This window comes from Camelus dromedarius, chromosome 35, assembly GCF_036321535.1.
Source record: "Camelus dromedarius isolate mCamDro1 chromosome 35, mCamDro1.pat, whole genome shotgun sequence".
Classification (NCBI taxonomy): Eukaryota; Metazoa; Chordata; class Mammalia; order Artiodactyla; family Camelidae; genus Camelus; species Camelus dromedarius.
In genome coordinates this window covers 12,661,410-12,687,399 of record NC_087470.1, presented here as the reverse complement: position 1 = coordinate 12,687,399, position 25,990 = coordinate 12,661,410, and the positions used below count along the sequence as shown (strand labels likewise).

At 42.0% G+C, this 25,990-nt stretch overlaps 1 long non-coding RNA gene across 22 annotated transcripts in view; it reads left to right on the top strand.

The window, feature by feature from the left end:
- LOC105085193 (uncharacterized) overlaps window positions 1-25,990 on the top strand; it is a 54,561-nt gene that overhangs the window by 23,029 nt on the left and 5,542 nt on the right. For 11 of the 22 annotated variants that reach the window (XR_010379078.1, XR_010379085.1, XR_010379074.1 and 8 more), the window contains 5 exons: window positions 16,042-16,198; window positions 17,265-17,713; window positions 18,214-18,288; window positions 20,565-20,684; window positions 21,157-21,325. This is a non-coding gene — a long non-coding RNA (uncharacterized LOC105085193). Of the gene's footprint in view, window positions 1-16,041; window positions 16,199-17,264; window positions 17,714-18,213; window positions 18,289-20,541; window positions 20,685-21,156; window positions 21,326-24,334; window positions 24,701-25,990 lie in introns of all 22 variants that reach the window. The other 11 variants (XR_010379091.1, XR_010379075.1, XR_010379077.1 and 8 more) reach the window with 6 other exon arrangements.

The following is a 25,990-nucleotide window of genomic DNA, read 5'->3' as shown; positions in this document are numbered from 1 at the left end:
CTTTCCTGAACAAATTCTGTAAAGTCCGTATTCTTTATCATGCATGGCCATGTGATCAGTGTGTGTGCAGAAAGCCTAGTTGTCATCACTGTAATAATGATTCGACAGTGATTTCTTTCAATGCCTGGAGCCAATCGTTTGAGCTGTTGCCAGGTGGCTGTGTCTGCGTGCTGACGGATGCCCTCAGCACCGGCAGGCAGTCTGCAGCTCTTCCGTAGCCTTTAGTTCTTGCTTATGCAGAACCTCAAGTTCAGCCAGAATTGAAGGCTTAAGATTTTCTCAGATCTTTCCTTGCCATGTGCCACACATGTGTACGGCCTTCTACAATTCTCAGAATTTTTTGGAGCTATTTAACCCTACCTCCACCCCCAGAAAGTCTCATTACTCAATTTTGCCTTCTAAGTTTCCTAGTCAGCATCTAGTTAGCCTCTACTGGTACCACTGCCTCAGGCAGGTGTAATGTTAAATACTCAGTGCTGATTGTTTTCCACAAACACTCTGGGGACAGGCTGTTTGCCCAGCACGAGTTTTAGATAGGTCAAATAGTGACAGCTCTCTGGGGGCGGATTTTTTGGGTAACTTCAAATCACTTCTGCCCCTACCTTGATTGTGAGACTGTTGCTTTTAAAGGCCACAATTTAGGTGAGGATACGGGGATGAGGGGAGATCAAGTTACAATGCCACAAAACTCACTATCTGTATGGAGATTTAGCTGTTTATTTTTTTTTTCCCAAATAAACCCTCCCCGGATTGCTGGAAGCCTTTGTTTAATTTCCAGAGTTCTGCAGAGGTTAATTTTGACAAATTTTGCCATTGTCATTGCTTCATAGAGGAGTAAGTTTTCCAAGATTTTTACTCAGATATTCTAGAAGTGTATCCCTATTTGCATTTGTTTTTAACTGAGTTACTTGCAAGACTAACTAATTCTACAGCTCCAGCCCAATTCACATAAAATTCCATCTGCATGGCTTCTTCTACAGGGAGCAGTGTGCAACCTGATGTCAGTTTGTTGTTTTTCTTATTAAAGTGTAGGAGTTTTTAAAAATATGCTCATGAATACCCTTTGTCATTTTTACACATTACAAAACTTCCACAAGCCTGTGGCTATTTTTTCCCCTCTCTTTTTGTTGCTTTAATGAAGTTCTCACTTTTAAGGATTTTCAGTATAGCAATATGTGGATGCTGATCACACGAGTGAGATATTTAACTAATTTCTAAACCTCAGTCTTTGCTCTGATTCACTGTCTAGAACATCTGAACGCATCTACTGAACCCCGTATACCAATGGATGCTGGCAGCCCTAATTAAAAAAAATCCTTTTAAGTAAAGCAAAAAAATATTAACTTTGACACTGGAAAAGACAAATCTCAAATTTCCTAGCTGATTTTGCTTTCTGTGATCATTAGCTAAATCATGTTGATAGAGCCAACAGGCATATTGAGCTACTGATTTTATTTCATCGGATTTTAGAATGCAGAACACATTTCAGGCCCACTTATAGCTCTATATGTGTATCTTTAAGGATATGTACATATGATGATGTCTTTATTTTAAGTACCTTATTTTATTTTAAGTACCAACTGCTGTGAACCTCATTAAGGAAACCTTGGAACTGCAGAACTGAAATTTTTCATACCACCATCATCCCGTAGCATCTCTTTTGCACTTAGATGTTGTGTGGCAGAGTATTTTTCTGCTCCCTAGAAATGATCAATGTTGAAGGGAAAAAAAAACCCCTCCTCTAATAAATATAGTCCAAATCACACACTTATCTGAACACTGTCTACCATTTTAGTCCACACCAATCCATCTACTCATACTGACTCAGAGTCCTCAACACAGACAATCCACCACTGAAGTCAGGGTCCTCAGCACACGTTCTCTCCCCTCCCCCATTCCATGTTGTTTCTGACCTACTTTTGTCCAACGCGTCCTGCCAATCTCTTCGCTGCCTGAGTGCAGTTTTTAATTTTTACCTTTGAGTTCCAGGCTGCGCCTAGTGATTTCCAGAGAAACGCCAGACATCTGGCTCATCAGGAGGGCCGGGGAGGATTTCAGAAAGCTGTTACCCTAACTCACTTGCAGATCAGTGAGTGGCTGTTGTGAGCATTCCTTCTAGATCTCTCCTGTGCCGGCTGCATCCACCCCAGCAAAATAACGTAGCTCCTCCAACCACCTCTGCCTCCATTCATCTGGGTTTCTGCTTTCAGTGACACTCAGATGCTGCTGATGGGCATTATATATATATATTTTAATTGAAGTATAGTCAGTTACAATGTGTCAATTTCTGATGTACAGGACAATGTTCCTGTCATTCATGTACACGTATATATGTATGAATTCCTTTTCATATTCTTTTTCATTAAAGGCTTTTACAAGATATTATAGTTCCCTGTGCTATACAGAAGAAATTTAGTGTTTTTAGCTATTTTTATATATAGTAGCTAATATTTGCAAATCTCAGTCTCTGATGGGCATTTTTAAAGCCACATCTGGAACCCTTGCTGCGGAAGAGTCTGAGAAATATATTTTCAACCTCATAGCCTTTTGGTTATGAAGTTGGAATAAAGGCTGAGCTGGCTCACCTACCTTGTCTGCCTTTGTGAGTAAAGAGGTCTGGAGATTCAAGGCCCAATAAAATGTCCCAGCCCTTCAGTAGCAAACTCTGAAAGCAACCAAAATGCTCCCATCTGCCAGAGCATGACTTGTCCTTAGACACTGCTGGACATAACCACCAAGGCTGTCTAAGGCATCATCTTCATCTGGTGCACACTTTCTTTAGATGTCTAATATCCTGATTAACAGGACAAACTGGTTTGGATTCCCAAGGTCACAGGCAGCCTTCTGCCTGACTTTGGTGTATATATGTTCATTGAAGAGTCCTCTCTCAGATCAGCTAGAGCTGCCTGGTGTGTGGTTTGCCAGAAAATGTGGGTGCAGTGCTCCCCACCAGAGTCCTACCAGTTGTTTCATTGCAGGAAGAGAGAGAGCAAAAGAGACAGAAAATGAAGTTCTTGTCCAGCATCAATCACAGTCACCCCCGCCCAGGTCTCTTGCTCTGGGACACACAGCGGTGCAGGTCAGCAGCGATGTGGCCCCGGTGTACTCCAAAACATGGTGTGGTTGTACTGGGCTATCTGTGTTTTTCATGGACCCTGCAATGTTCTCGGCTTTGTCAAATGGGGAACTAAAGAACTCCCACCCATGCCTGTAGCTCCCAGGGTTTTCACCCTTACGGGTTTTGAGGATTTGCTGATAACTCATTCTTTTTCACCAGGTCATTTCTCAGTTACACGGCAGTCCTGTGACTTCCTTATCAGAACTGCTCCTTAAGTTCGGGATTTAGTGAAAGATGCCATTTTACCCTGTAAGTTCATGTTCAGGGAGGAGGAGGAAGACAGCACAGATCAGAATTGCTGTTTTGCTTTTTTTTGTTGTTGTTTTCGTAAGCTGTCTCCTGTTGTCGAATAGACACTGAGCAAATGAATGACTGTGTCACTCCCATTTGAAGGATGAGGAAAATGACACTCAGGGAGAGGAGGCAATTTTCCTGAGGTTCCAAAGACAAAAAGGGATGAGCACAGAATAAGATCCCTGCAAATTTCTTGGCTGTCATCAGCCTTTAGGTCAGTGACAGAGTGCCGTGTGTAGTAGTAAAGTTTTAGCGTGCATTTAGAAGGGTGCTGATGTTCTTGTTTTAATTTATACAATCACACTGTTTTGTCTGGGACTCTGAAAAAGAGAAATGGGTTTGAAAATGTTGGTTTCTCATCCTTGGTCCTTCCTCACCCTCACAGATATGGACCCTTCCATCTGTAGCTGGAATAATACAGGCCCAGCCTTCCTGTCTCATGAGATCAGTACTCATTCATTTCATCCCTGCCCACCTGTAGGTGATAAAGCACAGCATTATTTTCATGTCCTGCTTCACTGATTCTTGTGAAATTAGGTGTTTTGAAGATAGGAAGTCATGAAAGGAAGCTGCTTTTTTTAAATAAAGTGCAGTAATTTTCTTAGCAGTATAGGAAATTGAGGATTTTCTTCATTGAAAATCAATAGAAATTTCAAGAATATCTGTATTTCTGATGTGTAAATTAAAATGACAAAATCTAGAGGGATTACAGAAACACAAGGAATATACCAAAAGTGTCTTTAAAGAGCTTTCCTAAGACTGGGCTTGTAAAGAGACTGTTAGTTGACAGAGACCCTCTTCTCACCCATAGTCCCTCTCCTTAGGTTGCAAAGGGCCAGCGTTTCCCCTGTGTGCATTCCTGGTGCTTCAAGTGAGTTGTGGGGTAGGGCGGTGCACATGGTGCTGCCTTCAGTTTGTCCATCCTAAGTAACCTCTAACAGTCAAGGGGCGAGTGTGTTGCAACCTCATGAACCATGCGCCATGCTCTCCAGGGTGTGTGCCCATCTCAGCTCATCCCAGCTCAGGTGATGGCAGAGCAGAGAGTGGTGGCAAGAGGTCAGCCATGAGTAGCAGGGAGCACCTGGAGTCAGCTGGGACCCAAGAGGCTAGGAGTTCCAGGTGGAAATCCCAGGACTTCCCACAGCTCATTCATTCAGCTAATACTTCTCCAGCACCTGTGATGTGCTGGTGCTTCCTTTGTGAACAGAACCAAATCCCTGTCCTCCTGAAGTTGATGTTCTAGTGGAAATAAGAAATGATACACGCAGGAGCAGATCATGGTCAGGACACATGAGTGCTGTCTATTTTGGAGTGCACAAGGTGAGATCCTTTGGGAAGGAATGTATGATACAGGAAAATGTGGGGGAGAGGATGGCCTTATCCCAGGTCGTGTTTGGGTCGCTGGGATGCACCTCACCAAGTGTGGGTCCTTGGTTTGCCCAGGAACGAATTCGAGAGCCACAGTTCAGTAAAGGTAGATTTATTCAGAGAGATATATACACCTTAGACAGAGTGGGCTGTTTCAGAAGGCAACAGAAAGGCCATGAGGCATGGGGGTTGGGTGCTCCAGTTTAAAGTAAAAGTAGATACACACTCCACAGACAGTGTGTGGGCTGTCTCTCTCAGCAGAGAGAGCAACCACGAGGTGTGGGATTGTTAGTTTTTATGCACTCAGTAGCTTCATATGCTAGTACGTGGGAGGAATATTCCAACTGCTTTGGGAAAGGTGTTGGGATTCCCAGAATTTGGGCCACCACTCACCCTTTGACATTTTATGGTCAGCCTTGAACATGTCCTGGGACCTGTGGGAGTGCCATTTAGCAACCTGCTGTATTTCGGTGAGTGTGTATTGAAGCTCAAGGTCTACTGGGAGTTGACTTTTCCACCGTCTTGGTGCTAAAGGCTGTGCCATTCCTTTATTGGCTTTGCCCGGCCCCTTCCTTCCTGTCTCATGAAGGATCTCTGGACTGATTGCACAATTGCAGAGCAGGGGACACAGTGGAAAGAACTTCATAAGTGGAAGGTGGAAGGCAGTGTTGGCAGTAGAATTCTCAAGTCAATTACAAAGTAAGGGTCTTCTTTTTGCTGGGGGTACATGGTGTCACATGAGGGAATTGTGAGCCTTGGAGACTGTAGTGAGTGGGTGGCTCACTGTGTATACTGTGTTGCTTCTTAGGCGGCCTGAGGACAGTTGGCTTATAGGTGACCCATTCACTAAAGCAGGGGTCTCTTTGGGGATTTTCTGCATGTGAGGCTAACATGGGTCACATTGGGACAAGGACCAGCCAGTCACAGCTTGGTCCACAGTCACCTAGTGCCCTCAAGGCTTTCACCCCATGGATGCGTCACCTCCCCCGGATGGGGACAAGGGCAGAAGTGGTGGGGCAGCTTCTCAGTGGTGGAGGCATTGCTCTCCAGACCCAACACTCAACAGCGTGGACCCCTGGTGTTGGCCACAGTCTTGGCTAGATGAGGCTGTTCGGTACCTGAGCTCATGAGACGTGGGTGCCATGCTTCCATTCTCACCAAGAGCTCTAGTTTTGAAGGTTCTCGTCAGACAGCCACAAATACTCCATATCCCATAAACAAAGAACAGTCTCCTTCAATCGGGGAAGGGCACACAGAAGGAGAACGGATCATCCCGAGAGCAGGAGAGGCCAAATCCGTCCTGCCATCAGGGATCTGACAGACGAGCCAGCTCCGTTCCTCTTACTAGTTGTTTACTTGGAGGATCTGGGGTATTTGGGTGACCTGCAAGTGTCAGGAAATAGTACACGAGGGCTTTGTAGATTTTCTGGTCCGGTGTTAACTCACCCCATTGTAGCTGTTGTGCAAGGAAACAAAACTTGGTGGACAACAGGCCATGGCCTCTGCTCCCTGGTGGAGCCAGGAAGTTGCAATGTTAAGTAAGACTGCGGGGGCATCATTTCTATGTTAACAGGCCAGATGGCCTTACATATACCTCATGCTGGATGTCTAAGTTGCAGAGGGAAACTGGATTCCATCCAGCTCTCCGCCAGGAAGGAGACCAGAAGTGGCCTCCGCCACCAATTGTGAGCTATTTGCCTCCACTCACAGCAGCATTTATAGCAAAAGGCTGTTCTGCCACCTGCGTTTCCGTGTAAACATCCGAGTACCCACAGCAATGGCCTCGTGAGGGTTGGTGTGCCCAAGGAAGCGGTGTGTGGGACGGAGGGAGGAGTTCCGGGGTCAGACACCGGGCGGGCAGGCAGGCAGTGATGACATCTGTGCAGCGCAGGCCCCATGGAAATGAGCAAAGGGAGGCGGGATTTGGAGCAGGGAGCCTGGGCGTTGCCGTGTTATTCGTAAGAAGATCCTGGGCTCTGGATCCAAGAAGGCATTGGCTTGAATCCTGACCCCAACCGTCATCTTGGACAAATGTTTGACGCTTTCTGTGCCTCTGTTTCTTGGTGTCCCAAATGGGGACAATAAAGGAATTACCTCTGGGAGTCAGGAGGGCCTTTATAGGTGTCATTTCATTACGCTCAGAGCAGCCCACGAGCACGGTTCTAGGTCCCCCATTTTTCACGTGGCACACGGGTAACCTTTTTATCAGTAATCAGGCAACTAAGAATGGTCAGAACCAGCATTTGAATTTGATCCCTGTGTCCAGATTATTTCTATTCTCACTCAGTATTACTGAAAATCTAGTAAAGTCAGAACAAACACTGCTGGGAAGTGGGTGCTTGAAACATGTTCGTCATCTTCGCCATTGGGGAGTGTTGAATTCACGTTCCTCACAGCCCGTCCGAGGCTCCCTGCGTCTCCGGCTGCCCCTGGTGGGGTCTGCAGGGCTCCGGGCAGCTTCTCCTTGATCTTTAACCAAGGGTCTCTGCTCTCTACAGGTTGATACTCAACACTGACTGCTCAGTAGAGCTAATGTCTAAAAACAAAAAAAAGTGGGGAAGGTACGGCTCAGTGGTAGAGCACATGCTTAGCATGCAAGAGGTCCTGGGTTCAACTCCCAGCACCTCCATTAAAATAAATAAATCTAACTAACGCCCCCGCAAAAAAAGGAAGAAGTAATTAAAAAACAATAAACAGTAAAAGTCCCCACTCCAGGCTGGGGCACACTATTTTTTCAAGGCTCCCAAATGCTTCCCATGTGCAGGACGGTGAGGTCTACCCCTCTACACCTCTTCTCGTGAGCTTGTCCACTCACACCCATTAGCCTCTTGAAACAAGAAAACTACTTGGCTCAGCCTAGAAATTTCTCCAGATTTCTAGACTTTTATTTGCCTACAGGACATCTCTCCTGAAGCCCACAGGCACCCAGCCAGAACTGAATCAGTTGTCTCCTCTCACGACTTGCCCCTCTTCCTGCCCTTCTTATTTCAGGGAACGGCACTATAATTTAAGACACTGCCAAAGCCAGAAAGCTGGCCGGCATCTTTGACCTCTTCCTGCCCTTCCATCACACCTGTGGCCAATCCTTCCACCGGCTGAAATGTTTTCTTCTCTCTCCTCCTGGCGGGGCCTCAGCAGGCCTTCACATGAACCTGCCAATAGGTCTCCCTGCCTCTATCTTATCTCTTTCTAGATCTCTTTGCATGTCTCCTCTATCTTGGAGGCACACAGAGTCCTGTGTGATCTCTCCACCTGGCTGCCTCACCTGCCTCCCACATCCTGTGCTCACTCCTAGACTATTTGCAGTTCCTGGAAGTGACCTGGCTCTCTTTGGCCTCCCTCCTTTGCATGTGCAGCTCCCCAGGGAGAAATGGCCTTAACATTATACCTTCACCTGATCACTTCTAGGGCGCCTGAGAGCTCACCACAGTGGTTCCCTCCTCTGGGAGAGCCTAGGCTACAGTTCCGGCTCTCTGCCCCGAGCACCCTCTGCTGACTGTTATCCAAGCCCTCTTAACACGCCTCCAAAGCCATCATTTCATGATGAGTCCTGTGCACCTAGGAGCTCCCGGAAGCAGGGACTGTGTCTTTTTTCTCTTTATTCTCAGAGCATGGTAGAGACTCAGGTATAATGGTGGAGGGAACAGTGGTTATTCTGGAATTTCTCTAGAGTTGGGGCCTTGGGCTAACAGTCTGGTTGGAAGAAGGGCTTAGGGGATTTACCCTGAAGCCACATTTTCAATTAACATTTCATGTTGTGTTTGTCTACAACCTGAAGTTACGAGTCTTAAAACAGAATGACGATTTCTAAAAAGTACTTTACCAAAGATTGAGGAAAATGGCAGTTTTCCATATTTAAGAATATTATTTTAATTTTGTGTGACTGGGGTGGTGGAAAATAGAAGTGCAGGGGCTACTAAAGCATTCTCATCCCCTTCCCCGCCATGAGGTCCTTCTGACAGAAGAGACAGAGGGATGTGAGGAGAAGGCTTGGAGGGTTGACCGTGCAGTGATTTTAAATTATGACAGTTACTTGTGCTTTTTTTAACTTTCTTTTTAATGGAGGTATTGGGGCTTGAACCCAGGACCTTGTACATGTAAAGCACGTGCTCTACCACTGAGATATACCCACCCATCCCCCTGATATTTGTGTTTTTAGTGGGCATAATGTGCTGGTAGCAGGTACTTTAGCATCAGACACAGTCACCTGCCCCTGACCATCACGTTAATACCTTTCCCCTGAGCTACAGAGCTACTTAGTCTGTTTTCCCAAGTTCAATAAATTATCTATATTTTCTTTTTTCTTTAAAAAAAGGCATTAACTCATGTTTCTCTTTAGTATCGCCTATAAATAAAATGTGATTTTATTAACCGTTTACCAAAGTGTTAAGTGTAATAAAAATTAAGTACAGATTTCAGAAGCATCAGTCATCATTGAAGATCCACGTTCTGCTGTTCTCTCTCTCTGTTGGTCACCTTACTTCTGGAGCTCTGGAAGCGGTGCCAGGCAGAACTTGAGTACAAACGGGACACGGTTGAGCAGGAAGGACAAGCCCGGGAGAATAGGAGGCGCAGTGTCCCCACGTGGAGACAGATGAGATTACCCAGGAAAAGCGGGCGCTGTTTAGATGCACTTTAGTCTGTTTACTTCTGGGCTTGTCAGCCTTGGCTGCATGTTGGAATCACCAGGGGGCCTTAAAAAATGTTGGTGCCTGGATTCCATCACTGCAAGCTCTGATGGTACTTGGCCTGGGGTGCATTCTGGCATAGGGAAGTTTTTAAAGCTCCTCTGGTTATTCTAATGTGCAGCGAAGGTGAAGGAGCACTGCCCGGAATGGTGGACACAGAAGAGAAGTGTGGTCCTTCCTTCATACTAACAGTAAAAAGGGGGAAAAGAAAAAGACTGCTATAAGTGTATAAGAAAAGGGGCATTGATTTGTATCCTTTCATAACGCCAATAAATAAATGCAAAATATAAATTAGCTGCAATTACATAGATGTAGAAAGTAAGACACATTGGTTTTTATAGTTGACTCCCATTTTTTCACATGTGCCGTAATTATTGCGGCCTCCTTTCCATCGTAGACTAGGTGCGCCTTTGTCTTGAACTAAGTCCAGGTCACTGCTCTCCCTTCCGTTTGGGATGTGCACAAAGCAACGTGTCTCTCACCCTAAAGTCAGAGAAAGGGCAGAAGAAGTAGGGAAACTTTTGTTGAGGTGCCATCATTGTTTGAGCAGTGTTTGAGCTAGGCATTGTATATAATTGGAAATGAAAATTTATTGCTGCCACTCATGCTGCAAAAGTAAAAATATAAAACTATATATCTTTGTATGAACATTCCAGAGCTATGTAAAGATGATTTTTTGAGACATCTGTATTATTGCTTCTTTCCATCAGCTGAGATAATTTAGAGCTGATGGTACTTGTACTCAGCAGCAGCAGGACAGTAGGTTGTGAGCATGAATAACCCTTGGAATGAAAATGCTTTTACTAGGAATATCTGAAAATGTCTCCAACTATAGATTTAATAAACTGAATCACAGATCTACAGAATGTTGGCACTGAAAATGTCTGGAGGGAGCAGGTCAAACTCCTCTTTTTATAAATGGAAAAAATGAGGTTCAGCTAAAAATAGAAAGGGACATCTGTCTTTTACAATGTAATAAGCTTCTAATAATCCCCATTATGAATAGTTCCCATTGTTTACAACTGAAGATGGTGTCAAAGAATATGTTGGTGAAAGACTGTACATCCAGAGATGAAAGCTGAAACTTAGACAAAATTAGATGTGCGTAATGTTTTTGAGTCCTGAAAAACAAAAACGTATCATATTCGCAGCATACAAAAAAATACTGAAGAAAAGATTTTTGGACATTTAAACTGCCAATTGTAAATTTAAAATTGCCAACTAATAAGTTTAAATTTTCACTGGAACATGCTTGTTGAAAAATTGAAGATGAAGACTTATTTCATTTTATCATTCTTCGTTATTTAAAAAATTGTTTAATTTTTTTAGTTATTTATTTTAATTGTTTACTTTAATTGCGAATGCATGCTCCATTGTTTAGAGAGGCCAGCGTTGTGGTAGTGAGACTTTGGGAATTAAGTGGCCTAAATACATATTTGAACACAACACCTTGCTTCCTGAGTGATCTTGGACAACTTAACTTCTCTGTGCCATAGTTTCCTATAAAATAAGAATAAGACATTTGCTTCCTCATGACTGCGGTAAGGACAGGTCTAATTAATGTACAAAATCTACTTGGAAAACTTCCTGGCACAGAGGAAGGGCCATGTACTTAGGGACAGCTATTATTATACTGTATCTGCTTTTATAATCCAGGTAAATCTTGAGTCTTACTGATTTCATCTCTAAAAATGAAATCTAAATATAAACTCTAAGATGGAAACTCTAAAACTTCATAATTGTAGCTAATTAACACATAAAGCTCAATCAAGAAACACACAGTGGAGACCAGTTATCTGCAGACACCTCTGAAACTTCCTATCTTGCATGGAGTCTAAGCTGTCACTACTGTCACTTCTGAAATCAAAGGCAAGCTAAGGAATAGAGCTTTAAAGCTTGGCCTCAACAGGTACCCAGACCCCTAAATTCAGACCATGGCAGGGAAACAGTTTACTTTTGACATGTGCATTTTGAAAATATAGTATTAAAATGAACAGTGTATGTATTTTGTTGTGTGTTTTACATCGATAACACAGAAGAAAAAAAAAAAGAAAATAAAAACCCATGCAGTTACAAATAAGGAGGCTACGTCTGAAAATTATTATTATTTTTTTAAATTATATTTACGATTTAGTGACCAGTTAGGAGAAAAATCATTTCATTGGTGTAATCCCTTGATTGACTAAACTTGTTTTTTTAATTATGAAGAAGAGCGTGTTCCATTTACCACCTGGGGAAAGTGTATACATATAACTCTTTGTGCAAGTGCTTTTTTCTGGGTAAGAACCTGCCACAGACTTTTTAAAATCTAATGTGAAGTGCTGAGGAAACTGAAAGTCAAGCTAGGAACTATGTAGTCTCATACAGAATACTTTTTCCAGAGAACATCTGAGCCAACGCAGGGCTCCCCTCTGGAGGTTCCACAATCTCTTCTGCTCACAGTGCTTCCCCCAATTCTTTTCGCCTCATTTGTTAAAGTCAGATCATTGGTTTAGGATTCTCCAGGGTCTGATTAAGAGACCAGATGGAGGCATTAAAAATTCTAAAATTTTCCAAGAATAACAACCAAGGTAAAATGTCTAAGAATAGCCTAACTAAAGGATAGTAGGAACTATCAAAAAACAAAAAAAACCTATGGAAAGATATAAAAGATGCTTTAATCACATGATTCTAGATTAAAAGATCATATCTCCAAAATATCAGAAGTTATAAAATTGATTTGGGTTTTATTGTTTATAAAATCATATTAGTAGTATAATAATTATAAAGATAATGAGAGTTTTACTAGCTCAAGAATAGCCAGATTAGAAAATAGGACAGGAAGTCCAGATATGGGCTCTGATATCAATAATAATTTAATATAAGAGATGGAAGACATTACAAATCAGGGAGATAAAGGATATTCAGTAAATGGAACACTTGTTAGCTAATTGGGGGGAAAAGAAAAGATTGAAATCATACAGTGAACCATATATTGTGTTACATTCCAGAAACATTTAAAAAAGTAACACAATTAGAAAAAATCTACAAATAATTATGGATGAATATACAACCTCTAGATGAACAGTAAGTTTCTGAGGAAAATATATAAAGACTTCCATGCATCAGAAGCATCCTAATTTTAAACAAAACACCAGAGGATGTTATTTGTTTACAAATCTGACAAGGGGCTAAGTCCTTCAATACATAGAGAGTTCAGATCAATTCAAAGGTAACATCAAAAAATCTCAGGAGCGTAGGAGACAGAGAAGATGAACACACATTCACAAAGGAAAAAATAGATGTCACACTCCAATGGTAATTCATTCAGTGCACATCAGAATGAAATAGTTTTCCACCTCTCAAGTGACACAGCTCTGTTTATGAGGATGAAGTGCCAGTGATCACCAATCCCATGCCTAGGTAACTGGATACTTTTTGAGAAGTATGGTTGATTAACAATGCTGTGTTAATTTCTGGTGTACTCCTCAAGGCTTCTTAGAAAGCAGTCTGGCAGTTCATATCAAGAATCAAAAATATTCATATGCTTTAACCCAATAATTCAGTTTTGAAACACTTTTAATCAGGAAGTATTTCAAAATGGCAGGGAAAAGTCAGTATGGATGCAACTCACACACATACATTTGTATGTATATATATATAAAATCTCAGCCAAAATATTCTTCCAAACCTTCACATAGTAGAATATTATGCAGCCATGAAAATGTGTGTCCATGAAAATATTTTATGACATGTCAAAGTGTTATGCTTATGATAGGCTTGAGAAAAAATTAATATATAAAATGATTTGTAATATACAAACAATGCACCGTTCTGATGGAATTATGTCTATAGGTAAAAGCATTTTTCTTATTTTATTTTTTATTCATTCTCAGAGTTGGAGTCTTTTGATTGTAGGTGACAAAATCAGTCTCCAATGTGTTTAAACAACAACCAAAAAATGGGGATGCATGGGATTTATTGGTTCCTGTAAATGAAATCCTCAGGTCTGAGGTCTGGCTTCAGTCAAGGAGAGATACTGTATCCTAGATGTTGTCAAGGGCTGCTTTTGTCCTGTCTTCATTCTGTGCCCAAGGATGTCTCAGCCTTCTGCTTCTAGGCACTCAGCATCTCAGATCACACATCCATCCAAACAAAGAGAGGTCTCTTTTGGCAGCTTCCTCTCTTGATAGAGGAAGCTTATCATTCACATGGGCACCAGCACGTATCTTCTCACATAATAGTGGCTCTTCCTGGGTTAGTTGCCAATTCTCAAATCATGTGCGAAGCCAATAGAATGAGGGGTATTATTTGTCTTAAACCAACTGAGATCTACCTCTGATGCTTCAGAAAGATTGGGTCAATCGAGATTAAATTACAGGACTAAAATCAGAAGGGAGGTTATTTACCGTAAAGCAAATTCTGGGTCCTCTTCTAAGACTGGTGACAGATCCAGGACAGCAGTTCTGTCCACTACTGACTACTTTCAAATTTTCTTTAATGAGCAAATATTAAAGTTATGATCAGAAAACATGATAAATAAGAAGAAACTTGAGGAAGGAGAATGGAAAGCTTTCCTGTTTCTTAAGAAATATTGAACGCAATAAGTGTTTGGAAGAAAAATAGAAATGTGTCAAGTTTGTAAAAGTTCTGAAATGAATTAGAATTGATTTCACAGACCATGTAGGAGGCAGTGCTATACAGTTAGTGTGTCTTTGGGCTCTTTGAGTATTTCAGTTCTTTCACTTAATAGTTGCTTCATTTGGGGCAAATTGCATCATCTCCACGTGGCTCTACTTCCTAATCTGTAAAAGAGACATAATATTACGTTCCCCACAGTGTTATTGTGAGGATTTAGAAAAATAAATGTGTACTGAAGCAATAGTAAGCATTTAAAGAATCTTAACTATAATGTTTTCTTAATACATAATTAAAAAAATATTATGCAGACTTATTTAAAATGCATAATATTTAAATGGCCTATATGTGCTGTACAAGAAAGGAAGGCTTAATATACCTTCTAGAATACATTTTTCTCAGCCTTAACTAATTTTCACATTTAATCACACACACACCAAAAAGTTATTCCTTTCACAAGCATGAAGCCTTAACTGTGAAGAAAAGGATGATGAAAGAGAATAGAGGAGGAAATAAAATGCATTCTCTACAAACTGATGGCTTAGAAAGTAAGAAAAACAACTTTTTAAGAACTTGGTCACCATATTCATAGCTAAAACTTAGGTAGAGTTTTTCACATGCCTGTGGTTAATGTTCTAATTGTTTTCACAATTAGTAAATCATTGACTCATCACAATAGTCCTATAAATTGCTATTATTATCCTCCCATTATATGGGTGAGGAGATGGAAGCCCCTAGAGGTTAAGAAATTTGCACAAGGCCCGACAGCTAGCATTGGAGCTGGGATCCAGATGCAGGAGTGTGGCTCCTGGAGGGGCTTGTAATCACTCCCTCTGCTCTCCCCTGCAGGTGCAAGCCAGCCTCCCGCTGTTACTGTAAATAACATGATGTGGTTCACTTAGTCTTGAAATTCACATTCTTTGTAGCTTTCTCTCTGGGGCAGCCATCAGGAGCGGCCAGGGACACTGAGTACATGCTTCTGGACTATGACCAAGAAGGTAGATGAAAGGAAAACAGTTTAAAAATGGGATCTTTAATGTGCATTCTTCAGTGGCCAGAAAAATACATGCCTAGTGAGGAGCTGAAACCCTATCAGACACGTGAAAATTATGCTTCAGACACCCCCGTTGCCCTTGGGTCCACACAGTCAGAAATACAATGGATCAGGGACATGAATCTTGTGCAAATGCAGGGAGTATGAATACCTGCGATTTTAAGATCTCAAGGAGTACGAAAATCATGTGAAGCTTCCATCAGAAGAGACCTGCTGTCACTTCCACTTTTCCCTCATGGCACATCCACAGCTTCACTGGTCCTATTCAGAATGAAGACGACAGCTAGCAGCTGCTGACCCCTCAATCAGTGATAGGTTCTCCCTTGAAATGAAGCATATCCCTTTCATGGGTTACAACTAGATCATAACCTAAGTAATTCTATAGATGTAGAAGGGGTATTTTCATTGCTTCTACTATCACAGACTTGTCTCCAAAAGAACATGCCACCAGTTACTCCATTTTCAGCCATTTAAAGATATACTTAGAGGCTTCCTTCTTTAGTGCAGTTTTAGGTTTACAGAAAACTTCACAGAAAGTGGAGTTCCCATATATTCCCTATGCCCTGCACACAGCTTCTCCTGCTGTCAGCATGTTACATTAGTGGATGCACTCATTCTTTTTGACATCCTTCTTTCCTCCTCCACTAAAGTTTAACATGCATGATATTCACGACTCTTGTGGCATTTATGTGCGATTTACATCACTTCTCACGTTTATGTGAGTTTTACAGGCCATGCATGTTGTCTGTTTAAGCGTGGGTTGGGGGCAAGTTTTCTGTTTAAAAATATGATCATTAGTGAGCCTTATGCTGCTGGGTTTTTGGGTTGTCAGGTCCTGTTGACCATTGCTTCAGTTATAGGGATCATTGTCTATGGAGTTTCAGTGTTCATTGTATTTTCAGCAGAACTTCCCAAAAACCTGAATGGAAGAGACCCAATCCAGAAGTACCTGACTGTGCAGGTGGGCCACGCCCATCAGTGTTTCCCTCATCAGTTTTATCATCATCGTGACCCTGAACGCCATATAAGAGAAAGTGGCAATCATGATGACTGACTCTGGTAAGCTCCTCCTGCAGCTGAGGTAATTTCTACACCAGTTTTAGAACCAGGTCCAAACAGAGACTGTATCTTGTAGGCACTTCAATTCCAGTACATTAGAGTCTTTAGAAAACTTCAAGTGTAAACGTATTTTCTCTCGCCTATGTGAGAAGTGAATTAGCTCCAGCTTTGCATTACTAAAAGGGAAAAAGGAAGCATTAGAATGTCCAAGCTCTGTGTAAACAGGTCAGTGCTTAATAATAATTTCAATTACATTAGATCATGAACCTTATTGTTGAAAGTAAATAGTCTCTGTATTGCAAATAAATGGAAGAGGGACATGGTTCCAGTGGCAGATTTGCTTGTGCGCTACGGAGAGGACAAGTAATCACAGTTTTATGTGTCCTCCCCCCATGCTGTTCCTGTTAGTGTAGCTCCATTCTCATCAGCTGTGGCTTCTTTAATAAATGTTTCTTCTCTCTGGCTTGTATACCAGCCAGCGGCTTAGCGGCCCAAGTTAAGTGCTTCCGACCCGCTGCATGTGGCTGGGTTGTTCTCCCAGTGGTCTGCTCAGTGGTCATCTTCTGAAAACACTAAGACCAATTCAAATTCTGAACTAGGAGGATGACCAGTTTTATGTTCCCCAAATGCTTGTAGCAAGATGCCCCGTGTTTTGTTTGTTTTCTTAAATAGTCCTAACTTACTGCTGTTCAGGGAGACAAGAGAATATCATTTAGCAGGATGTTTAAAAGTAGCTTTCTGTCAACTTACACCTGACAGAGGAAAGTTCTTGCCCAGTGGATAGTGTTGTGATTATAAATTTTAAGGAACGGCTGATTCTTTTTTTTTTTTTTTTTTTGCCTTGTGGGATATTGCGTTCATAGTGGGAGAAACTCTTACAACAGTGTGTAGACTTGGAATTAACATAGTAGCTATGTTAAGGAATTCAAAACAGCTTAAATGAAAACAGTGTGAATTGTGTATATATATATATACATATTTACTGTGTTAACTCATGTGTCCGTGGCTTTGATGAGCGTCTGAAAGCCGTTCACAGTTTTACAGAATTAACTTTTCTTTATTCTAGCTGCAGAGCTCCCAAGGACCAGACTGACTACGAGAACAATCAAGCCATGAAGTTGTTCTTGTTCCATTTTGTCAACTACTACTCCTCGTGTTTCTACATCACATTCTTTAAGGGCAGATTTGTGACTTATCCTGGAGATCTGGTGTATTGGCTGTGAAAATACAGAAATGAAGACGTCTGAATACAGCTTTGTGTTCTGACAGTCTAACCTGTTTCAGGTTTTCTCTTAGTTGCCCAATGAAGAGTGTCTTTACTCTCTGTTCCTTAGAATTTTTTAGGCATATAATAATGACTTTATTTCATTTTAGAGCTACCTAAAATTGAAATGAGATTTTCTTTCTAATATTCCAGTGTGACCCAGGTGGCTGTCTCCTTGAACTCATGACGCAGCTGACAATAATCATGGGAGGACTGTCCATCTGGAATAACATATAAGAGGTGTTACTTCCGTGAGTACTAAGTCATGTGATCTTGGGGTGAGAACGGCCCACCCATCCACGTCATATTCCTGCGTGCCCATCTCTAGAACAGGGGAGACTCTCTGCTTATTAAAGCTGTCCAGATAAGATGATCCAGCCAACAGTGTAAACGTACCTGCTGTTTAATAATTATGCTTAGATACCTTCCTTTTTATGTTTAACTTAAATCCCCAAGTGCTATAGTTTCTGCTTATGAGCCCATCATTAGGGACTGACTGATCAGAGCCCTTTGAGAGATGGCCCTTTTTAGGGCCGTGAACTAAGTTTTCCCACAACTTCCCGCGACTTTCTCCTCCTTTTACACACGCATTTAAAAATCCATAACAGGAATTTTTTGAGTGCCTAGTATATGCTAGTCACTGTATTAAATGTTGTACATATAAGTGTGTGTGCGTGTGTGTGTGTGTGTGTGTGTGTACAATTTAATCACCCAAACAATCCTTATTCTTATCTTCCTTTTGCAAATGAAGATCCTGTGGCTTAAAGAGGATAAATGATTTGCCAAAGCTCTCATTGCCAATAAGAGACCACTGTGGGAGTCACATGTAAGACCCTATCTCTCTGAATCCATGTTTTTCTAAGAAAAGAGGCTCTTTTGCGGTCCTAAGGCACAGGGTTACATAATGTTTTAAGAGACACTTGTCTAAAAGAATAACTACAGAGGTTTTGACTTACTGTTCTCTTCTTAAAAATGAGAAAAGCAGATGTTAGCAAAGGTCACACTGTCCTTTTGATTTTCAAATAAGCCCAATCCCATATCAAAGTGGACAGTACAGTGTTATCTGTAATTCCGGAACATTTCAAGGGGCTTACAGTATTTGCTTTATGTTGCTGTTGTAACAAGTATCCCCAAACCTCATGGTTGTAGGAAAAAAAAAGAAAAAGTATCCACTAAACAACACAAATTTAACCTTGTAGCGTTCTTGAACACAGAAGCCTGCTGAAGTCAAATTATTGGCAGGGCTGTTTCTGAAGGCCTCAGAGGAACCTGTATCTTTGACTTTTCTGGCTCCCAGAGGCACCTAAGTTTCTTGGCCTGTGACTTTTTTTCTCTCTCTCAAGGTCAGCATGGTTTTGTGTTTCTGACTCTGATCCTGTGGTCACATCTCCTCTCCTCTCTCCCTTCTTCTGTCTCCCTCTTCCTCCTTTAACGACCCTGGTGATTACACTGGGCCCACCTCTATAATTCAGCTCGTCTCACTTAGAGTCGGCTGGTTAGCAACCTTAACCGCATCTGCAACCATTGGCCCCCTTTGCCAGGAAAACTGACCTCTCATATGTTCCGGCGATTAGGACATAGACATCTTGGGAGGGGAATCATTTTTCTGCCTACCACACTAACCTTTTTAAGATAATTTCTGGGTTTGAGTTTCTGTTCTCATGAAACTGTTGATCTCTCTTCTGTCTTGCCTTCCATACCAGCATTCTGCTCCTGGCCAACCTAACTGCAGAGCTCACCCCTCTCTGCAGTGTCCCCCAAAGCCACTTACACAAGCAGGCCTTACTGTTGTTTGGAGTATGGAGGAGAAACTCAAACAACTTGAATTTTGAAATTTTAAAATCTCTGTAATTTTAAAATCTTCCATGCCACTATAAAAATTTATATTTTTAACTTCATTTTTAAATTTTTAAACTATTTTAAACTTTGTTACTTTTTAAACTTTACCTTTTTTCTTATCATCCTACATTGTAGGCTCCAGAAACCTGCTATTCTGCCCACTGCATCCAAGTTCCCTTTCATTGTTTCTGCTCTCTTCCCTAACCTTCCTTCTCCCTCCCTTATTACCAAGTTTCTGTCCATTCTTTTTATAGGGCAATTAAATTATTATTTCTTTCTTTCTTTCTGTTTTTGCCGAGTGAACACTTTTGGGTGTCAGTGTGCCCTTCCACATTTCTTCACAAGGGCTTCATCTTTAAGCTTCAGTATGGATTACTGGGGTCTGTCTCTAAACAAAGGCATTTCCCTTGTCCCCCAGCTCACCACGCCCCTCAAAAAAAAAACAAGATTCTGATCTTTGCTATGAAATGAATCTTTTTTTTCCCTACTGTGCAGTAGACAACTCTTACCCTGAGCTCACAGTCAGATTTTTTCCAGAGGAGTAAAAGTAGCTCATGTGCAAATAACACTATTTTTCTCTGTGAAATAAAATAGATCAGATAGAGGAAATACTTAACTCAGAGTACTCAAAACACTTCCTGAAGGAAATAGGTTAATTATTTAACAGTAAATTTTGTTGAATCTGGTTATCAGTGAGCTATTTTTACCAATCAAGGAGAAGGATATATTTCCTAAATTGGTACTGAGCAATTCATGTGAAATGAACCTTGCTCACATGAACTAGTTTAAAGTAAAGGATGCATTATTGTATCTGTGGTCTGTTTATACCTTTGCTTAAGTAAGCACATTGTTGTAGGTTCCAGTGAGCTGAACTTTGCCTCCATGTATTTCTACTCTGGGCTGAAATATTTAGGGAATATATTTTGAATTATGTTTCCCTTGTTTGAAAACCAGGAATGCTAAGTGGTAGCCAAGTTCGAGGGTGGCTTGCGTTTTCCTCACTGCCTCTTCACTTTGTATAATGTGCCTGTTTCCTTCTTAATTTTTCATATAAATTCCTAACATACCAGAGATCTATCAATTACTCTTGCTGCACCAATAATATACCCATCCTCAAAAATACATAGGAAGGGAAAAGAAAACTTATAAAGGTAGCGACTATTTTCATGCTATGTAAATATGTCTAAAGGAACATAATGAAATGAATTTCACCATAATTCACCTGCCTCCACACCCCAAGTTCCATGTGGATTTCTCGAGTAGGTTTCTCGGAGCAAATGAAGAAGGACAGTGATGCCGTGATCCAGGCTCCCTCTGGGTTCTCCCCAGCACTTGGATTGGCAGCTGGTATAAAGTAGGCCTCAGCCCGAGCCACCTGAGTGGGTGAGTGACTCACAGGCATCAAATGCGTGACATCAGTGAATTAACAGCATTCTTTGCAGGACTGAGTATAAGCTGAGAGCCGTGTGGCCTTCCGTGCCTCACATACTATTTTGATATTGGGGTCATTTCTGGGAAGGTTATTCTGTACTTGACAAAAGGCTAGTACAATTCCAGGGTTAAGCAACTTGCCTTAGGGAAATTTTATGATAAAATATTAAGAAAAATTGTTAAATGCCCAAAAGGACATAGCATTGCCCTTTGGTGTTTAGAAAATGTATGGGTATAATTTTCTTACTTTATATGTTTTCTACATTTTCCACCATGTGTATGCACTACTATATAGTAAGAAAAAGCAAATGTTTAAAAGAGAAATTCTCTCTTCTCCAGATATGATTTGGTTAGAGGATGTGTCAGATACATATAATAAGAGAATCTTAAATACATGTGTCCATAATTCACTCTTTAATTTCAGGAACAGGACTCAGGAATGAAATAGATTAAGAGAATCAAAGATACTTGTATTCAAGATAAGCAATTTGGAGTGTCCTCATCAGAAACGGTGATAATCTATAATGCAGGGATTAAATGTGATAATGAGGGTACAAAGACAACATGAAGCAGAAAATGCCACGTGGGAAGCAGTGAGTAAAGGGCAATTTACTGTGATTATGCCAATATGTGTGGTCAATTCCCAAGCACATGTTTGTCTAACCCCTGCTAGAGGGAGAAAGCTTCCAGCCTTGACTGGAGAGGGGGGCGTATCCAGTGTCTGTATTTTTTTAAATGTCTACAGGTGCTTCTCATGTACAAATTGATATCCCTGCACAAGAACCATATCCCAACAGAAAACCCAAAAGACCGAGGACAATGATGGGTAGACGACAGCACAAGGTTTTCTGCCACAGAAGAGTGGTTCCAGTCAGGAAGAGTTAGCAAGAGGCTCAGAGTCTTAGCTAAGGACAAGCAAGTCGGGACTTCTTATACGACCTAATGCCATCGACGGGGGAGGGCAGTTCAGCACAAGAAGGGAGCGCCAGTTGAGTTAACATGGAAGTTTCATCCTGTATCCAAACTGTGTTGGATTTGGGTCCCGGAGGGTAAAAGCCCTGCTTCCCTGGGGCATGGACCGGATTCCACAGGAGGCTGAGACACGAAGTATGAGGCAGAGAAAAAGTCCCCCAGGAGACTCCCGAGTCTGGGTACCAGGGAGGGTGATGGACGAGCGCGGTCCCAGCGCCACCCTCACACCAGGGCTCCGAGTGGCTGTGGAGCTGCGCGCTCCCGGCCGGACCTCAGACCTGACTGCAGCGCTCCTGGCTGCGGCCTTGGGAGCGGCTTGAGCAGCAGGCTGTCCCCGTCATTCTCGTAGGTGCTGCAGTGACCCCCACCCCTGTGGCCACGGCATTCCCAAGCCAAGGGTCTTAGTGACTTCAACCCTATTTCCAGGTGACCACAGCTGGTTAGCCTGTGCTGTTCAAAAGGAAGATCCCACATGGGGTTTTGATGTGTTAGGGGGTTACTGATACCTGTCCTGCTTTGAATCGTTTCATCCTGACAGCAGCCTGGGCAGTGGAAGTTTCATCTCCCAATTTTACTTCAACTTTTTTTGTTGAAAGTATAGTTGGTTTACAATATTGTGCTAATTCTTGGTGTACAGCATAGTGATTCAGTTATACATACATATATATATATTCCTTGTCATATTCTTTTTCACTATAGGCTATTAAAAGTTACTGAATGTAGTTCCCTGTGCTATACAGTAGGACCTTGTTGTTTGATGCAAAAATTACTAAACAAAGTATTTGCAGACTAAACCTAGCCATGTATATGACAAAGTTGAGTTTATCTCAGAATTTAAATGTGGTTTTGATTTCCAGGATCTCTTTATCAACTTATCATAAGTAAAGAGACTGTGGACCACTTTTCAGACAAATGTTTAAAAATCATAAGATTTAGAGAATAAAGAAGGAAGATAATTATACTGAAAAGCAGATATCAAAATATAGAAATGGGCATTTGTGATACAGTAATATCTGAATTATTGGAAGAACGTGTTGAATAAGAGGACCCAGTGGTGGGTCTACTAACCGCAACATTCTGCCACAGCAGTGAGTGTAAATCATCTTCTGAGATCCTCAAAAATTGCATTTTGAATGTACATAAACTTAAATAACAAGTAAGGCATGAAGTATGGATTCAGATTCAGGGGTATCTCGAGTCCATATCCCCACCACTTCCCAGAGCTCCCTGCTCTTCCCCTAAAGTTATTGAAAGAAATGGGGAAAGTTTGTGAAGCGAAAGGCATGTTCCATTGCAAAGAAATTTCGTAGCAAACCTGGGAGCATGGCCAGGGAAACGTTAACGCTGAGATCAGAGGCAGTGTGAAACCTCGCAGGGGCAGCTCTTTACAAGTCACATCATGTACTCTGTGTGTGTCCACGTGTGTGTGCATACAGACGTGTGGGCATGTATGATGTGTACACCAGCCTTTGTGTGAAGCCGCCTCACTGTCCAAATTTGAAATCCATCCACACGTGCAGTGCAGTCAGCCGAAGCTCAGCCAGATGCTAAGTTGTCTGTTGTTGCTCTGTCTCTTCTGCTGAGCTCCACGAGTAAACCACACGCCAGCTGTTGCTTTCAGGGACAACAGCTCTGTAGGCTTCAGGTCCATGCCATGTTTCACTGCCGACTCCGATTTCATTTCAGGACAAATTGCCATTTGAAAAAGGGGGAAGCATTCAGTTGGCCCACAAGCCTCTGAGTGAGGAAAAACGATAACCTAGAGACAGCTCTGTGGGCCAGCATCCAGGAGTGGGCAGAGCACTGGGCTGCGAGTCGAGGCTGTGTTTCTTTCAAGCTCTGCACTGACTTTGAGGTGGCATGTCACTTCTTTGTCCCTTGATTTGTTCAGCTTAAATTAGGGTCTTGGACCTGTTCGATCCAACGTTAGAGTATCACTTTTTTGCTCGGTGACCCTCCATGGCTCCGCAATTCCTTCAGAGGGAAAAATGCCCACATCCTCACGGCAGCCTCTAAGGCTCCACCCCCAAAACCACCACTTATTTCCTATTCACTCTGGCCCACACCAGCCTCCATGCTGCCTGTCCAGCGTGAGGGACCTCCAGGCCTGTGATCACCGTTCCCTCTGCCCCTCCTCTGCCCACCTCTTTGCCTCCATCTTTGCCTTGTTGAAAGGTCACTGCCCCATCCCCACTCCTCCCTCCCACACATTCCTCGCCCTCCTTTATTTTCCCCGCAGCACTTATCGCCAGCTCACAGAGCCTGTATTTCTTTCTTTTACTTATTTTCTCTAATGATTTTCAGACTGGAAAGGCCATGGTGGATAATAGCAGAGAAATGGGGGGGAAAAGACAAATGAGGGAAGGTATCTTCTAAAAGCTAAAATGCCCACCTGAAAAGGAGGTAGGGGATAAAGTAGTAGTCGTTACAATGTTAGTAAACCCAAGGTATGTAGTCAGGACTAGTTTTCAAAATATTTGGGAGTAGGGAGGCAGCAATAAAAAGAAATGTATCCTGAAAACAAGAAATTAAATTCTTGGGAAGATGTTGTGTCCAGCTTGAAATGTCAGTAATTCTTTTATGACCTTGGTCTGATAATATCCTGCCTTATAATTTGATCTGTTTGGCAGCTGGGTCATAAATCTAATGGAGCCACAGTTTCAGGAGCAGAACAGACCACGCCACGATGGGAACGGGACAACCATCTGCATCCCATGGGCAAACTGGGGTCATTTTATGAATACCTTGAAATGAGCAAGTCATCAGTGGAGATTTCTGTGCTGTCAGTTATACTAGAGTATGTTTTGGGTCTCAGAAGCATCGGTTACCGAGCCAAACAATGACCCAGCATACCGAAACGGAGCCCGCTTTTCTCCATTAGATGCAATTATGCAGTCAGTCTTTCAAAGAGTGTGCCTGTGTGTATCTTTGTCAATATTTATGATGTACAAAGCTGAAGATTTACTGCCAAGGAATGAAATGGAATATTCATTCAGGTACATCTCCACCATTGATTCTCAGATCCTTCTGTTCATGTCGTCTAAGGATGAACTCAGGACCGTTACTAGATGTGACTCAGCTCGGGCTGCAGCACGTGTGGCACAGCTGTTGGCTGATATCCTTCTAAACAGAGTCATTTGAGCCCGCCAGCCTGTGCAGAAAGCCCGCAAGAGCCTCCTGCCTCATGGCAGCAAGGGTCACAGGGTCAGCCCTTCCACACCTCACACCTGCATTTGACATTGTTCCTATTTCTTCTGGCCGATGGTTTCTGCCTGGTTGTTTGAGTGACCTCTTGGCACATTACTGGCTTGAATTCAGGATGAATTTGCTGATCTGGAGTATTGGTAGAACACAGATCCCCTCCTTCTCCGATGTCTTTGTCCATTTCTGTATATTTGCTTGGCCTTTGTTTCTCTTTGGTTGAACTTGGATTTGAGCTCTCGGTTGCCTTTAAATGGTTGCATCTCAAAATAGATTTCCATGGGAAACATCATCTTTTCTATTATGCACGGCGCACTTTTATCTACTAGAAGGCTGATGATGTGCACGTTTGGTATCTGAGCCCTTTAAGCTCACCACTGCATTGAGTTCATTTTCTTTTTTTAAGCTAAGGAGACAGGAAAGGATTTTGGCCAATAGGCTTTGCATTTATGCATGGGGGTTCATGTCTGCAAAGGCACCCCTTTGTGCTTCCTGTTTATAAGTCTTCAGATAGAGGGAGTTTTTTTTCCCTAAATTACATTCTATATATAAAATAATTGCTTTTAAGAATATACATTATACATGGAAACGCGTCTGGTTCCTTCGGTGATTGAAAGGTCATCTTGTGGCATCTTCAGTCAGCTGTGCTTTGTGGCGTGATGTCTGATTTGAGTTTCACCTTTACTTTTGTTGTGTTTCGTGAGCAGGTTCCATTAAGGGTGCAGCTGCTGTCCCTGGTGTAGGAGTTATGTTCATTTATTCTGCTTATTTTCAAAAGGAATATAAGCTAATGACCTATTATTCCAAAATCAGTCATAATTGCAAATATGTCTTATTGGGTCTATTATCAACATTAATTATAACAACAACATGCTGGGGGCAGCATATCATTTGGCATTTTATCACACATGAAAAAAGCCTTGGAAAAAAGTTATTGTTCTAGTTAAGTCAAATAAAGGTCATTGAAAGGATAAGTTGTACAATTTTGGGAGAAATTGATAGGACTTTTAGAACTTTATAGTCTCATTAAAATACCAATTAAATAATTCAGCCTCCCCCTACCCTGCAAAACAGGATGGAATAAC